General features: G+C 41.6%; 1 pseudogene; it reads right to left on the bottom strand.

Moving 5' to 3' along the window:
* Positions 1-13050: 13050 nt before the first annotated feature.
* Positions 13051-13168, bottom strand: LOC126337301 (5S ribosomal RNA; annotated as a pseudogene).
* Between the last annotated feature and the right edge of the window lie 3084 nt (positions 13169-16252).

Genomic DNA, 16252 nt, shown 5'->3' with positions numbered 1-16252 from the left:
CTTTCAGATGGTACTTCATTATAGATAACTGCAATGTTTGCAAAAAGCCTGATGTTACTATTAATATTTTCTGCAGAGTCATTAAGATACAACATGAACAGCTAGGGTCCCAACACACTTCCCTGGGGTACACCCGAATTTACTTCTGCATCTGATGGTGACTCTCCATCCAAGATAACATGCTTTGTCCTCCCTACCAAAAAGTGCTCAATCTAGTTAGAAATTTCTACCCCCATATGATTATACATCATTAGAGTTGGTATGGTACTGAGTCAAATGCTTCAAGAAATACTGCATCTATCTCATTACCTAGATCCGAAGCTTCCAGTATGTCATGTGAGAAAAATGCAAGTTGGGGTTCACGCGATTGATGTTTGCAGTCCATATATATGTGGCCCAAGTTTAAAAGAATAAGATTACTGCGTAATAGGTGTAAAATGAAGCCCAGGGCTATACATACAGAGATGCTGAATGAAACACATTTAGCTGTCAAGATATGCTTTTACTTGTCCTTTGTGCTTTGGTAATCATTGTTGCCACAACCATGTCATGGTCACTGATACCAGTTTTAATGTGGACATCCTCAAGAAGGCTAGGTCCATTCATTGGCATTAGATCCAATATATTTCTGTAATGAGTGGGATTCCTAACTACCTGTTCTTGGTAGTTTTCAGATAAGGCATTTAGTATTGTTTCACAGGATGTTTTCTTATGCCCACCACCAAACAAAATTGTAATTTTCCCAATTAATTGTCTCCACCAATGATTACAGTGTGATGGGGGACTTACGTACAAATGAATTGAGGTTTTCTCTAAAGTTTTAGGTTACATCAAAAGATGAATCTCATGGGCAATAAAAAAGGATCTAATTATCATTTTATGCACACCCCTGATACTGAGTCTTGGCCAAACAATCTTACAAGTAGCTTCAATTTCTACCTTAGCAGATTTGAGTTTCTTGTCTTCTACAAAAAATACACCACCTGCATTTCCCATTTACCTATTCTTTCGATATACACTTAAACTTCCTCCAAAAATCTCCCTGCTGTCAGTTTCTGGTTACAACTAGCTTTCTGTACCTAGTATTAAGTGAGCTGCACAGCTTTTCATGAGCATTCCAAACTCTGCAATTTGTTGTAAATGCTTCTGCAGTTTACCATTAGGATTTTAATACTCTCACATGTGGGAGGCATTTCTTTTCATCTTACACTGACACTTCTGGGTTTCCTACAGCTATTGTCATATGGACTGGGTGCAGAGTCGCCTGATCTAAAAAGCCCTTGTGTGCACCCCACATATTGTCTGCTACCTGAATAGTAGCTTTTGATGTGTAGTGCAGACCTGACGCATTACAGGGATGCTACAGTTTTCAACCCTATGGTGCAAGTCCAGGAAGTCTCAGCCTAGCGTGTCACAGAACCTTCAAAGCCTCTGGTTCAGTCTTTCCACTTGACTCAGAATCAAATGGCATGATCAGTTCTGGCAACAATGCTGCAAATTGTGAGCTTCATTGAAATTCCATGCACGAGGCTGGTCTTCACATCCTTCTCTGCCAGCTGCTGAAATGACACAAGTATGACCTCACGGTTGCACTCTGTTCCCTCAGTGGCTGCTGGAACAGCCTCTTCAAAAAAAATTAGGGTCCCAGTGCTATACACTGAGCACACTGGTCACTGTGTTTGCCTCCTCTTGACACGGAACAAAATAGGTTTTGCCAAAACAGGTGAAGCGAGTCTCATTGGATAAGTGAGTTTCAGTGACAGGCAGCACCTCAAACCGCACTAAGAGTAAAATGCTTTTATATACCTAGATATTTTGGCTTGGGGGCTTATTTAATAGATGAAACACTGTTGCCACAATGTCGGGTGAAGATACAAGGTACGGTAATATTAATTTTACATATGCAAGATATTAAAAGTAAAGCATTGTAATTTATACAGTACAACTTCAAGAAGTTGTCCATTGTAAACTCTCAAGTATTTGGACAGTTAGTTTATTTTTTGCTCTCAATAATTACTGTAGTCAAATCCTTATGCTAACAAAGATTTAATGTCCCTGGAAACTTGTGTAAAGAATTCCTTGTAGATTTTGTGGAATGAAACAGGAGTGTCTTAGGTCATCTTCAGCATATCAGTAAAAAAAAAGCTGCCTATTACTGCAACAAAATGCAGGTTTCAGATACCAACACTACTAGTTATGTCCGCTGTATCAGTTCATGTTCCTAATGACTGGATTTACTGTACCTCTTGAATAATATAGTCCACTGATTTGGTATCTAAGATATTATTAATGTAAAAGCAGCATATAAATAAATAATAACAAATAAGAACAAATGCTGTTTATCACTGAATTACAGCAGTGAAGATTAAAGAAACAGAAAGAACCCGGTTTCCCCAACAGATCTGCAACACAAGACTTCTCTAGTAGTATACTTTGGGGGTTTAGATTATATCCCACATTTACAAGCGAAACATGTACTGTGTTGCTTAAAAATACACTCTATCCTCTTTGATTAATTGGTTATTAGTCAGCCTTATTATGCACTTGTAATATCAGTTTTTACTCTATAAAAGAATAAACACTATTATTTAACTTAGTAAATATGCTTTATGACATGTTTTAAATTTACACAATTCAAGACACGAATGAATTAAAGATATTAGCTGCCAGTGGGGATATATTTATATCAATGGAGCAAGTTGAAAATTTGTGCCTCCTGCTTATTAGGCATACACACTGACTATTACACTATCCAGACAGAGTGCTCACTGCAACTGCATGAACTACCCTAGCACACATCTCATCAGACTCAAATTCTCAACCTATACGAGCTTGGTGTCCATCTGCACTTAAGGGATCATCATCTTAATTGTATATGTAATGTCTATTCTATTCGACCAAACTGTGCGGGAATCAACAACATTATCTGAGTAATGAGGCTACTGAGCATGGACTCTCCATCAGTAGTGAGTGGTATAAGTTGAAAATTTGGGTCTGACGAGAATTGTGCTAAGTTAGTCCGTGCAGTTGCAGTGACGCCACATATATGTTTACTCAATTCGTTTACATCTTTCATTTATTATGTAGCTTGACTCTTTGCTAAAACATGGTGATTCATTCTTAACTTTATCCTTTCAGTCCCGGTTCAATCAACGATTGTATGTGTATGGGAGCCATTTGCCACATATTGCTTAATGTTTTTTCTGGATAAAATACTGTTGCCTGAAAGATGGAACTGTCAGCACTTTTTAAATAGATTTTGTGAGTTTTGGTCATTATTCTGATCGTCCATTATTGCAGTCTGAACACGTTTTTCATACTATCAGTTTTTGCAGTCCAGAATGTTATGCCATTAACTAATAATAGAATGCATATGTGCAAAGTATGTTTTTTCTTCAGTGTGAGCTATTACACATGGTGGTAAGTATTTGTAGGGCATAGCATGATGTTCTAATTATTTTGCCAGCTACTCTGATATGTTCATCTGATTTTCATTGCTGATCAGTATACATAGGTACCCAAAATTTTTGTGAAAGTTACAAATTCTATAGCGTCATTGTGGACTTCAAGTTATTTTGTATGAGGTCTTTTATACTTATACAGAAATTCATTTTACTATACTTTCTTATGTTAAGAGTTACCTTATTGTTTGTGGATCACCATAAGTACATTGTCAGTTTTTACTCTTAACATTTTTGGTGTCCTGTCTGTAAATATTATGTTGATGTCATCAGTAAATAGCACTATTTCATCATGTGTGACCCATAGTGTGAAGTATCAACAATGTAGGGAAAGACAGATTGCTATTTACCATAAGGGAGACACATTAACTTGCACACAGGCACAATTAAAAGACGCTTACATAAAGCTTTCAGCCCAGCATTCATCAGTAAAAGAGAGAGACACACACACACACCATTGATACACACAAGCAAGCACACCTCGTGCACACATCACCAACTCCAGCATGTTAGGTCCGAATGCATATAAGAAACAATATTAGACCTAGCACAGCACCTTTAGTCACTCTAAGATTCACATATTCTGGATTTGAAAGGTGTTTGACCATATGTTTTGAACCACTTGGATTTTGGGAGATCTCTGCCTTCTGCAACTTTGTTTCATAGGTAAGATATGAACTATTTATTTACAATAGCAAAATCCTTAGTACATGCTCTCCTTCATCCAAGGCTTCTAAAATTACCTTTGTAAATTTTGCTACACAGCCTCTGTTCCCTTTCTAGAACTGAAACCAAACTATTCTTTGCACAGAAGCTGGTATTTGTTTAGATAATCCGTAAGTGTTTTTTTATAACAGTTTCTAATATTTTTGAAAAATAAAGTAGTGGGAATTCAATAATCTATACTACTGAACAAAGTCTAGTCATTGTTTAATGTTGTTACCAAAAATCTTGAAAAGTTTGAGACTGATTCACTTCAAATTTTTACATGATACTCTAATAAAAGTTCTGTCTGAAATAACTATGTACTGTATAACAGTGAAAACTAATTAGCAAAAATCTTGAAGAGTTCTCTACCATTCACTTCAAATTTTTACCAAATACTCTAACAAATATTCAGATGGTCATAGGCAACATTTTTAATACATCTGGCATATACACTGTACAGTCACATTAATGTGACCTGTCAAAATCCTGAACACGGTCCCTGAGAATAGATGTACACTTGTGCTGATCCACTGTGTCTTCCAGAATGATGGAATTACCCATGGAATGCCATGAAAACATTCCTCAGATAATAACATCCCTCCTCCAACCTGGACCATTCTGACAATTGTTACAGGGTGTTTTCTTTCAGACATTTCATGTCTTACACACCAATGGCCATCTGTCCAATGGAGCATAAAACTTGATTCATCTAAAAAGGCTATCTGTTGCTACCCAATAGATGTTCATTTGTTGTATTGGCATGCAAATTCCAGTCTTTGTCGCCGGTGAGCAGCAGTCAGCATGGGTACATCAACTAGGCACCTACTGTCGATGCCCATATGCAGCAACAGTAATTGGGAAGAGGCAGTAGGTGGCCCCTTAGTTCATGTGGATGATCAGTTTCTCAACAATTGCCGTATTGCTAGCTTCTGTGTTAAAATTTTTTTAAATTGTTGTATTGCTATAAATTACTTGATTGCCATTAGCGGCGTGTTTAAAAGGCTGTTTATTGCCGTACTGCTAGTTTCTGTAACATACGAATGAAACATTTGTGAAAAACTCAACTCAACAGGAAACTACTAGAAATTTGGCCCCATTTCCCAACTTGTGGTGTGGCTTGTGGTAACTGTAACCACTATATGTGTCAAAAAGGTCCTATTAACATGTGTCCAGAAATGCATCATTGCCACAGTAGATGGGACCGACGAAAGAAAGTTCCTCTGACCGTGTGCTGTGTGTTCCTTGTGTGTTGCAGGATTTGTTGTTGACACAGCGTACTATAAGCAGCAGAATGGTCCAGTATTCGAGTCAGGAATAAACTAAGATGGTGTTCATGTATGGCCAAGCAGGTGGAAATGGTCGAGGGGCAGCACAGTCCTCCAAATCTAGTGTACACATAGTCCGCTGCCTCCCTGCACATTCATCTGGCCGAAAGGATCCATGATTATACAGACGTCCAAAAAGGGCTTGAAATGTTGTGTGATGTGGTTGGTGTCTGTGAGGGTACTTATTTTGGTATAGCCATGCTGTCTCTCGACCGTTTACATCTGCTTGGCCATACACAAACACCATCTCGGCTTCTTCGTGACATGAATACTGGACTATACTGCAGCTTACAGTGTGCTGCATCACACACACAGCCTGCTACATACATGGAACACACGGCATGAGGTCAGAGGAACTTTCACCCGTCAGCGCCACCTACCAGGGCAACAATGCCATTATGGACACTTGTTCATAGGACCTCTTTCCCCCATTTTCAGTCAGGAATCCGTCCCTGCAGTTTGTCGGTAAACTTTGTTAGATAAAAGCTTAAACAATGCTGTTATTGTGGTCTTCAGTCCTGAGACTGGTTTGATGCAGCTCTCCATGTTACTCTATCCTGTGCAAGCTTCCTCATCTCCCAGTACCTACTACAGCCTACATCCTTCTGAATCTGCTTAGTGTATTTATCTCTTGATCTCCCTCTATGATTTTTACCCTCCACACTGCCCTCCAATACTAAATTGGTGATCCCTCGACGTCTCAGAACATGTCCTACCAACCAATCCCTTCTTCTGGTCAAGTTGGGTCACAAGCACCTCCCAAATTCTATTCAATACCTCCTCATTAGTTATATGATCTACCCATCTAATCTTGAGCATTCTTCTGTAGCATCACATTTCGAAAGCTTCTATTCTCTTCTTGTCTAAGCTATTTATCGTCCACGTATCACTTCCATACATGGCTACACTCCATACAAATACTTTCAGAAACGACTTCCTGACATTTAAATCTATACTCGATGTTAACAAATTTCTCTTCTTCAGAAACGCTTTCCTTGTCATTGCCAGTCTACATTTTATATCCTCTCTACTTCGAACATCATCAGTTATTTTGCTCCCCAAATAGCAGAATTCCTATACTACTTTAAGTGTCTCATTTCCTAATCTAATTCCCTCAGCATCACCCGTCTTAATTAGACTACATTCCATTGACCTCATTTTGCTTTTGTTGATGTTCATCTTATACCCTCCTTTCAAGACACTGTCCATTCCATTCAACGGCTCTTCCAAGTCCTTTGCTGTTTCTGACAGAATTACAATGTCATCGGTGAACCTCAAAGTTTTTATTTCTTCTCCATGGATTTTAATACCTACTCCAAACTTTTCTTTTGTTTCCTTAATTGCTTGCTCAGTATATAGATTGAATAACATCAGGGAGAGGCTACAGCCCTGTCTCACTCCCTTTCAACCACTGCTTCCCTTTCATACCCCTTGACTCTTATAACTGCCATCTGCTTTCTGTACAAATTGTAAATACCCTTTCGCTCCCTGTATCTTTGACCCGCCACCTTCAGAATTTGAAAGAGAGTATTCCAATCAACATTGTCAAAAGCTTTCTCTAAGTCTACAAATGCTAGAAACGTAGGTTTGCCTTTCCTTAATCTTTCTTCTAATATAAGTCGTAGGGTTAATATCTTGACCGATTTACTTCAAATTTTTACATGATACTGTAGTAAACACTAGGCAGACATAGGCAACGTTAGCCATTAGGCTGTTGTGTGTGCAGAGTCAAGCAAGCCACGAGACACGGAGTCGCCACATATTTTCTTCATTTGGTTTCCTAAACCGGCACAAAAGAGCGATACAAAAATTGGACATGGGATGATAGTAAGCATCGGACCTGAGCCAAAGGCTGAGCAGTCTTGCACTATCATCTATGCTATGAGAACAACTGACAATAACTGTATCCGGTGGGCCACTTGAATTTGCGCGCAAAAGGCCTGATAGGTTAACTTCAGTCCTAATTAACCCTGAAACGGCGCAGTGTATCGAATTTTTTAGTAACAATTACTTCTCAGAACAGCCACCCTGCAACACCATTACAAGATTTTCAGACTGTCCTTGACCAACCTGTCTAAACTACATGAAATGGAATGGTAGTTAGTATATATCTAGAAAAGTACTTGACCTATTTACTTCAGATTATTACACGAAATGCTAATAAACGTACGGACACACATAGGCCACATATTTTTACTGTGTATGGTATAGGTATGTATATAATGTATGGAAGGGAGACTTTGTTAGCAAAATTCTTGAAAAGTTCTTGACCAATTTAGTACAATTTTTTACACGATAATCTAATAAACAATCGCATGGGTATAGGCAACATAATTTTTAAATATTTATGGAACATTAATATATACATGTAATATATACAGGGTGCTACAAAAAGGTACGGCCAAACTTTCAGGAAACATTCCTCACACACAAATAAAGAAAAGATGTTATGTGGACATGTGTCCGGAAACGCTTAATTTCCATGTTAGAGCTCATTTTAGTTTCGTCAGTATGTACTGTACTTCCTCGATTCACCTCCAGTTGGCCCAATTGAAGGAGGGTAATGTTGACTTCGGTGCTTGTGTTGACATGCGACTCATTGCTCTACAGTACTAGCATCAAGCACATCAGTGCGTAGCATCAGCAGGTTGGTGTTCATCACTAACGTGGTTTTGCAGTCAGTGCAATGTTTACAAATGCGGAGTTGGCAGATGCCCATTTGATGTATGGATTAGCACGGGACAATAGCCGTGGCGCGGTACGTTTGGATCGAGACAGATTTCCAGAATGAAGGTGTCCCAACAGGAAGACGTTCGAAGCAATTGATCGGCGTCTTAGGGGACACGGAACATTCCAGCCTATGACTCGCGACTGGGAAAGACCTAGAACGAAGAGGACACCTGCAATGGGCGAGGCAATTCTTCGTGCAGTTGACGATAACCCTAATGTCAGCGTCAGAGAAGTTGCTGCTGTACAAGGTAACGTTGACCAAGTCACTGTATGGAGAGTGCTGCGGGAGAACTAGTTGTTTCCATACCACGAACAGCGTGTGCAGGCACTATCAGCAGCTGATTGGCCTCCACGGGTACACTTCTGCGAATGGTTCATCCAACAATGTGTCAATCCTCATTTCAGTGCAAATGTTCTCTTTACGGACTAGGTTTCATTCCAACGTGATCAAATTGTAAATTTTGACAATCAACATGTGTGGGCTGACGAGAATCCGCACGACATTGTGCAATCACGTCATCAACACAGATATTCTGTGAACGTTTGGGCAGGCATTGTTGGTGATGTCTTGATTGGGCCCCATGTTCTTCCACCTACACTCAATGGAGCACCTTATCGTGATTTCATCCGGGATACTCTACTTGTGCTGCTAGAACGTGTGCCTTTACAAGTACGACACAACATGTGGGTCATGCACGATGGAGCTCCTGCACATTTCAGTCGAAGTGTTCGCATGCTTCTCAACAACAGATTCGGTGACTGATGGATTGGTAGAAGCGGACCAATTCCATGGCCTCCACACTTTCCTGACCTCAACCCTCTTGACTTTCATTTATGGGGGCATTTGAAAGCTCTTGTCTACGCAAATGTAGAGACTCTTCGTGCTCGTATTGTGGGCGGCTGTGATACAATACGCCGTTCTCCAGGGCTGCATCAGTGCATCAGGGATTCCATGCGACGGAGGGTGGATGCATGTATCCTCGATAACGGAGGACATTTTGAACATTTCCTGTAACAAAGTGTTTGAAGTCACGCTGGTAAGTTCTGTTGCTGTGTGTTTCCATTCCATGATTAATGTGATTTGAAGAGAAGTAATAAAATAAGCTCTAACATGGAAAGTAAGCGTTTCCGGACACATGTTCACATAACGTATTTTCTTTCTTTGTGTGTGAGGAATGTTTCCTGAAAGTTTGGCCGTACCTTTTTGTAACACCCTGTATATTACTATATAAAGACAAGTCATTTTTTTAGGTTGTTTTCAAAACTCGAAAAAAGCTCTGATTTACCTCAGACATTTACACTATGCTCTAATAAACGCTCAAACGGATATAAGCTATTTTATTATTATTATTATTATTATTATTATTATTATTATATTGTGTTTTCACACATTCTGTAACCCGTGTACAGCGCTGCACTACATTGGTGACCTACGATGACCATGTTGACAATCATTTCGGGACATCTATGATTATTGTGCAGCTACATCGTGTCCTCACTGTGCTGCACATTCCACACATCTGGACGCAATTCCCATGCTGTGATACCTGGGGTTAGGAATAACATCCTCCATACATTCAAGTTATAAAAAGTGATAGTGACATTCTTAATGACAGTTCTCCATCACTGAGCAATGATGCCGAACAACTGTCTTTTCACTTCATTTGCTCCAGGCCTTATGCAGCCAGCTGCATTGTTTCAGACTCACCTCTTATCCATCAAATGGTACCACGTGTAGAGCCTAACTGCTCTTCCTCTATCAGTGACAATACGAAATTCATCACACTACTTAGTCACTTGGGTGGGCAGTAGATACAATCAGTGATATCAGCCTCACCCCACCTACGGACAATAAATACGAGACTGTAAAAACAGCACTCCTTCATAACTTCACCCACTCCCAGGAATAACAGTTACTCCACGTAATCTACATTGAAGATTTAAAGGACAGGACTCCGCCGCGACTGTGGCTTTGGCAATGCACTCGGTCTAATTTGAACCTCATACCTAATCACACACTGTGGACATTATGGGTTGTCAAACTTTCCCCATTATTTCAATTGGCCATGGTAACCACAAGCAAGAGCCACTAGTTGCATACCTCAGACTTGCAGATAGAATAATTTCCATATTCAACATTGATAATGTACTGCCTGCTGCGGTGGCCGTGCGGTTCTAGGCACTTCAGTCCAGAACCGCGTGACTGCTACGGTCGCAGGTTCGAATCCTGCCTCGGGCATGGATATGTGTGATGTCCTTAGGTTAGTTAAGTTTTAAGTAGTTCTAAGTTCGAGGGGACTGACGACCTCAGAAGTTAAGTCCCATAGTGATCAGAGCCATTTGAACCATTTTTGTAAGAGAATATCTTGAAAAATTCTTGCCCTGTTTACATGAAATTTTTACATGATGCTCTAATACACCCACACCTCCGCAGAACCTCTTCTGCTGATACCACACGATTCAGTGACTCTGATCGCAACTGCTGTCCACCATACATGTTCCCAAACTAGATGCACAGTTCACAGGTGGCGCACCAAACCATGCAGGACGCCTAAGCCTCCTAGGTACTCAGAATAATGTCACCAGCTCTTTCTCACCTCGCTTTCATCACGACAATACGCTCTTTATTCTTATTTTGCCACCTGTTTCTCCATCCCTGACGCCCACCGGCTCAGCCATCCAGCCTCATACAGGAAATAACTCAATAATTGGATTCTATAGATCAAAGATCTGCAGCTGGATCTGGGTTTTCAGGACTTTCCGAGTGGACATTCATCGTTGCAGATGTCAGTGAGTCAGTACTCTGCACAGACTTCCTTCGAAACTTTCGTTGGTTCCTGTTCTGTATGGCGGCATTTTGAAATACACTGCTACCATCCGGAGTGGCGTTCGTCAGCCACTTTGGCTCAGCACAACAGAGCTGCCCACTTTAAGCATGAGCTTCCGCCACGCCTATCAACCAGCAGTACTTTCAGCTCTGCCTTCATGCCATCGATCGCATTCAGAAATTACAGCAGCTCTGTTTCGACACATGTGCGATGAACATCCATGTGCAACATGAAAATGATGCCATCCAGCATAGAATAAACGAAGTTGATGAGGAACTCAGTGTGGCATGGCGTCGTCTTGACAAGCTTCGTCGAATGCCTATGCTCGATCCTAGAGTACCCTCTGTCTCATCACACCGACCTGAGTCTGCAACTCTTCCACCATCTGTGGATACACCTGCAGCATGGTCACCATCCGTCAACACGAAGGTCAGTACCATGGTTTTAGATTCTCCTCCTGCTGTCGTGCCTTCAGGCTCTTCCCTGCAGACCTGATCTGTGCAGTGCTGCATTAAAAATGCAATGGGTCTTGGTCATAACATCAACAGCACACCTGCCCCTCTACCTCTGTGCGCCACAGACGTAGAACAAATAGACTACGGCCAGATCCACTCAAAGTCGTTAAGGCAGCAGTAGATGATCTCCTACAGGCTGGCATTTTGTGACCCCCTAGCAGTTCTTCACTTCACCCATCAAACTAGTCCCCAAAAACGATGGGTCTGTAGCACCTGGTGATGACTACAGAGTTCTCAATGCTCGTACAATACTGCACAGCTACCCAGTCCCTAACGTTTAGAACTCCAGTCATTATCTGGTAGACGCCTCTGTGTTTAGTGTAACTGACTGCAAGGAAGCATACCTGCAAATCACTATATGCCTGGACGATATTCTCAAAACATCTATCATCATGCCATTTGACTTGCATGAGCTTATGTTTATGCTGTACAGGCATAAGACAGCCGTTCAAACATGGGAGATCTTTATTAACAGTATACTATTCAAATCCATATCCTGAATGAGATTTTCACTCCGCAGCGGAGTGTGCGCTGATATGAAACTTCCTGGCAGATTGAAACTGTGTGCTGGACCGAGACTCGAACTCGCGATCTATGCCTTTCGCAGGCAAGTGCTCTACCATCTGAGCTACCCAAGCACGACTCACGCCCCGTCCTCGCAGCTTTACTTCTGCCAGTACCTCGTCTCCTACCTTCCAAACTTAACAGAAGCTCTCCTGCGAACCTAGCAGAACTAGCACTCCTGAAAGAAAGGATATTGTAGAGACATGGCTTTGCCACAGCCTGGGGGATGTTTCCAGAATGAGATTTTCACTCTGCATCGGAGCGTGCGCTGATATGAAACTTCCTGGCAGATTAAAACTGTGTGCTGGACCGAGACTCGAACTCGGGACCTTTGCCTTTCGCGGGCAAGTGCTCTACCAACTGCTTTACTCCGCTGCGAAGTGAAAATCTCATTCTGGAAACATCCCCCACGCTGTGGCTAAGCCGGGTCTCCGCAGTATCCTTTCTTTCAGGAGTGCTAGTTCTGCTAGGTTCGCAGGAGAGCTTCTGTTAAGTTTGTAAGACGAAGTTCTGGCAGAAGTAAAGCTGTGAGGACGGGGCGCGAGTGATGCTTGAGTAGCTCAGTCGGTAGAGCACTTGCCCGCGAAAGGCAAAGGTTCCGAGTTCGAGTCTCGGTCCGGCACACAGTTTTAATCTGCCAGGAAGTTTCAAGTCCTATCCTGTTTGCTTACTTTGGCGATATCTTTAGTTTCTCACCGTACGAGGACTCCAATAACCACCACTCCGTCTACAGGCCACAAGTGGCCCATCGGGTCCATCCGACTGCTTTGTCATCCTCAGAGGAGGATGCGGATAGGAAGGGCACGGGTTCAGCACACCGCTCTACTGGTCGTTATGATGGTATTCTTGACCGAAGCCGCTACTACTCGGTCGAGTAGCTCCTCAGTTGGCATCACGAGGCTGAGTGCACCCCGAAAAATGGCAACAGCGCATGGCGGCCTGGATGGTCACCCGTCCAAGTGCCGACCACGCCCGACAGCGCTTAACTTCGGTGATCTCACGGGAACCGGTGAATCCACTGCGGCAAGGCCGTTGCCGAGGACTCCCATAACACGTATCTCAAACAAGATTTCGACACAGTCTCTGGCAGTGGAGTTTTGACCAACAAAGGAAAATGTCAACTACAACAAAAGGATACTGTTTTCCTCAATCACATGGCTAATGCCCACAGAATTTAACCCTACATCACAGAGCATGGAGATATTCGACAACTGTTGCCACCACAGGACTATGAGGAACTACGTTGGTTTCTAGGCATGGTAGATTTTTAACGCAGACATCTTGCACAGTCAGCTCCTCTTCAGGCGCCACTCACCCACCCTCTCATTGGTAAGAACACTACCGGCAAACGTAAACTCACGTGGACTTTAGGGACGCAGTCCACTTTGGAGCTCATTAAAGACTAACTTGTCCAAGCCATTACTTTGGCGCAGCTCCTCCGCGACACTCAGCCAATCATAACAGAGGATGTGAGCAGCTCCGTTATTGGTACTGTCCTGCCACAAGATGTGGGGTGTGTTCAAGAGCCTCTCTGTTTTTTTCTCTCACACAATCTCAAGGACACCTGCCACCGAGTATTATGGCCCTTCGACTACATCGCACTGTTCGCCACTGAGGTCCATCATACGAAAAGCGCGGAAAACGTCGTAGCAGATTACCTGTCGTGCACCAGCGCCATGTCATCCCGTTGACTCTGATCAGAAGTCGATGTAGATGTAGATCAATTTGCAGAAGCGCAAGAGCAAGACCTACTCCAAGTTCGGTCCGTCCGATTCTTTGTGACGTCTCCCAAAACATACACGCTCGCTTGTTCCACAACCATTTTGCTGCTATACTCCGACTATACGCCTGGCGACAGACCGTTTCATATGGCCTAATGTGAAGAATTGTTAAGCTCTGGGCTCGTGCCGGTGTTCTGTGCCAAAGGAGCAATGTATGATGCAACATTCAACCACCCCTGGGTCGCTTTTAATTCCCAAAAGATTGTTTTCAGAATGTACACATTGATCTCGTGGACCCACTCCCGTCTCTGATGACTATCGATACATTCTGTTAGCGATCGACAGCGTCGCTCGGAGGGTAGAATCAGTGGCGGGTCACGAAAATTATACCAAAGTGCTACAACGTGGTGGCCTATAGCATTTTGAGTTACAAAAGTAGGCATCATAACTAATTTTCAATATATTAAATTTCTATATAGAAATTGAAGTGTTTAACTAAATTTAAATTTTATAATTAACCGTTTAATATTCTGAGGAATAAAATAAAACTAAAAAACTATTTTGGTAGCAGTGGGAATCGAACCTGAGCCAACGAATAGCCATTTGGTGCACTTTTTTTTTTTAATCTCATTTTGTTCGTTATAGTTCGTTGCGGACGTATCCTGACGCCCATTGAAGTTCGTTATTGATCCATTCACTCAGTTTTTTCATTACAGAGGGCAGCTAACCCTCTGACCGAACACGCTGAGCTACCGTGCCGGCATTGCACTTGACCACAAGGTTACTGTGCCATTTCACGAACTGCTGCTGAAGTATCTCATACACTACGTGCATAAATCTTTAGAGAGTGTTTTACCTTTTCGTGCGGCACATTCAGGAGGGGTATTCCAGGAACTTAAAAGGTGTGTCTGCCTGCTTCTACACACATACATTGAGCCAAATTCGTGAGCCTCATCCCACATCCTTCTGTTGTCAGATTTATATTTGGTACAGATCTACCTGACTCTTTAAACCTCACTTTGCCCTCCAGAAATGTAGTGGAAAGGGTCTCTTTCGCAGATTATCTACAGAAAAGGCTTTCGTATTAAATTTCCTCGGTTCGTATACTCGTTTTTTTACCACCATCTATTGTGTCTTGTCTTATAAGGGTAGTAATCGTAACTAAATTGAATATATTATTTTATGAATAAAAATTGAACTGTTGAAATATACTGATATTTTGTAATCAATAGTTTACATTGCAAGGAATGAAATAAAACGAAAAAAAATGTTGGTGGTAGCAGGAATCGAACACGAGCCAACAAATTGCTAGTCAGTGTACTTGACCACTTTTTCTTTACTGACTTTTTTTGAATTCCACAAAACCAGTAAGACAAATGACTAGCTTACAATGAAATGACATAAATAAGATGACAGCTAATTATACTCATGAATTACAGCATTCAAAGAATAAAGAATGGTATTCAGTCTTTAAAACAAACATGTGGAAACTAATTTAACCAAGTCCTCCATTCGAGAGGCATCTTTACTGTTACTTTCAACTTGTGGCAGTTCAGCATCCTCAATTTCTTCTTCTGAAGCCTGAGGTTCCTCTTCATCAGTGCCCAGACCCAACTTAATCAGTAGTAAATCCTTGATGTATGCACCTTAGTCTCTCCCACAGTTAATTGCAGGGACAGAAGAGCAGTCTCGAACAGAAAAACGCAAAGTCCCGTACTGGCTTGTAATTCTTGTCGGTTTCAGCCTTCTGAAAGCATCCTTTTGCTTTGCAAACGCACCAGATGTTTTGTCATATTCTTTTATCTGCTGTACTCCTGATTAGGTTTTCATGTGTGACTTGTGGGGGTGGTTAGGGTATGGAGCGTGCAGTGGCGGATTTAAAAATTTTGCGCCCCTAGGCACACCATTTCATATGTGTCCCCCCCCCCATAAAAATATGTTTTAAATAATAACTATTACCCGATCACTTCACAATTGCCGTTTTGGGTGAGAGCGCTGTGAGCTGTTTCCTTAATGAGCTATTCGTTGTTCTGAAGGACGCGTCAGCGGTCTAGTTGCGCTCAATCAAAATTTAATATGGTTCCTGAACTGTTACTTGGCGTACGGCAGTGGATGAAACAAACTTAGAACTGCATTTTGTTAACACATTCTTCTGTCGAAAGACAACAGAAACGAACACAAGGAAAATAACTTTTCTTTTATGGCCTAAAAATTCAGCAGAGCGTGTAAGAGATAACGGATTTTTGTTATACATTCACTTTTAATATGTTCTTTTACACGAAACCGTTCAAAATGAAAATAAAAAAGTTGTATTATGACCTAAAAATTGAAGCGAACGTGCCATACATTAGAAATTAATACGTACTTTTACAGAGATGAGTGCAAAATTAAAATTAAACT

Source organism: Schistocerca gregaria, chromosome 2, assembly GCF_023897955.1.
Source record: "Schistocerca gregaria isolate iqSchGreg1 chromosome 2, iqSchGreg1.2, whole genome shotgun sequence".
NCBI lineage: Eukaryota > Metazoa > Arthropoda > Insecta > Orthoptera > Acrididae > Schistocerca > Schistocerca gregaria.
The sequence above is the reverse complement of the archived record's forward strand: the minus strand, read 5'-3'. Positions and strand labels throughout refer to the sequence as shown.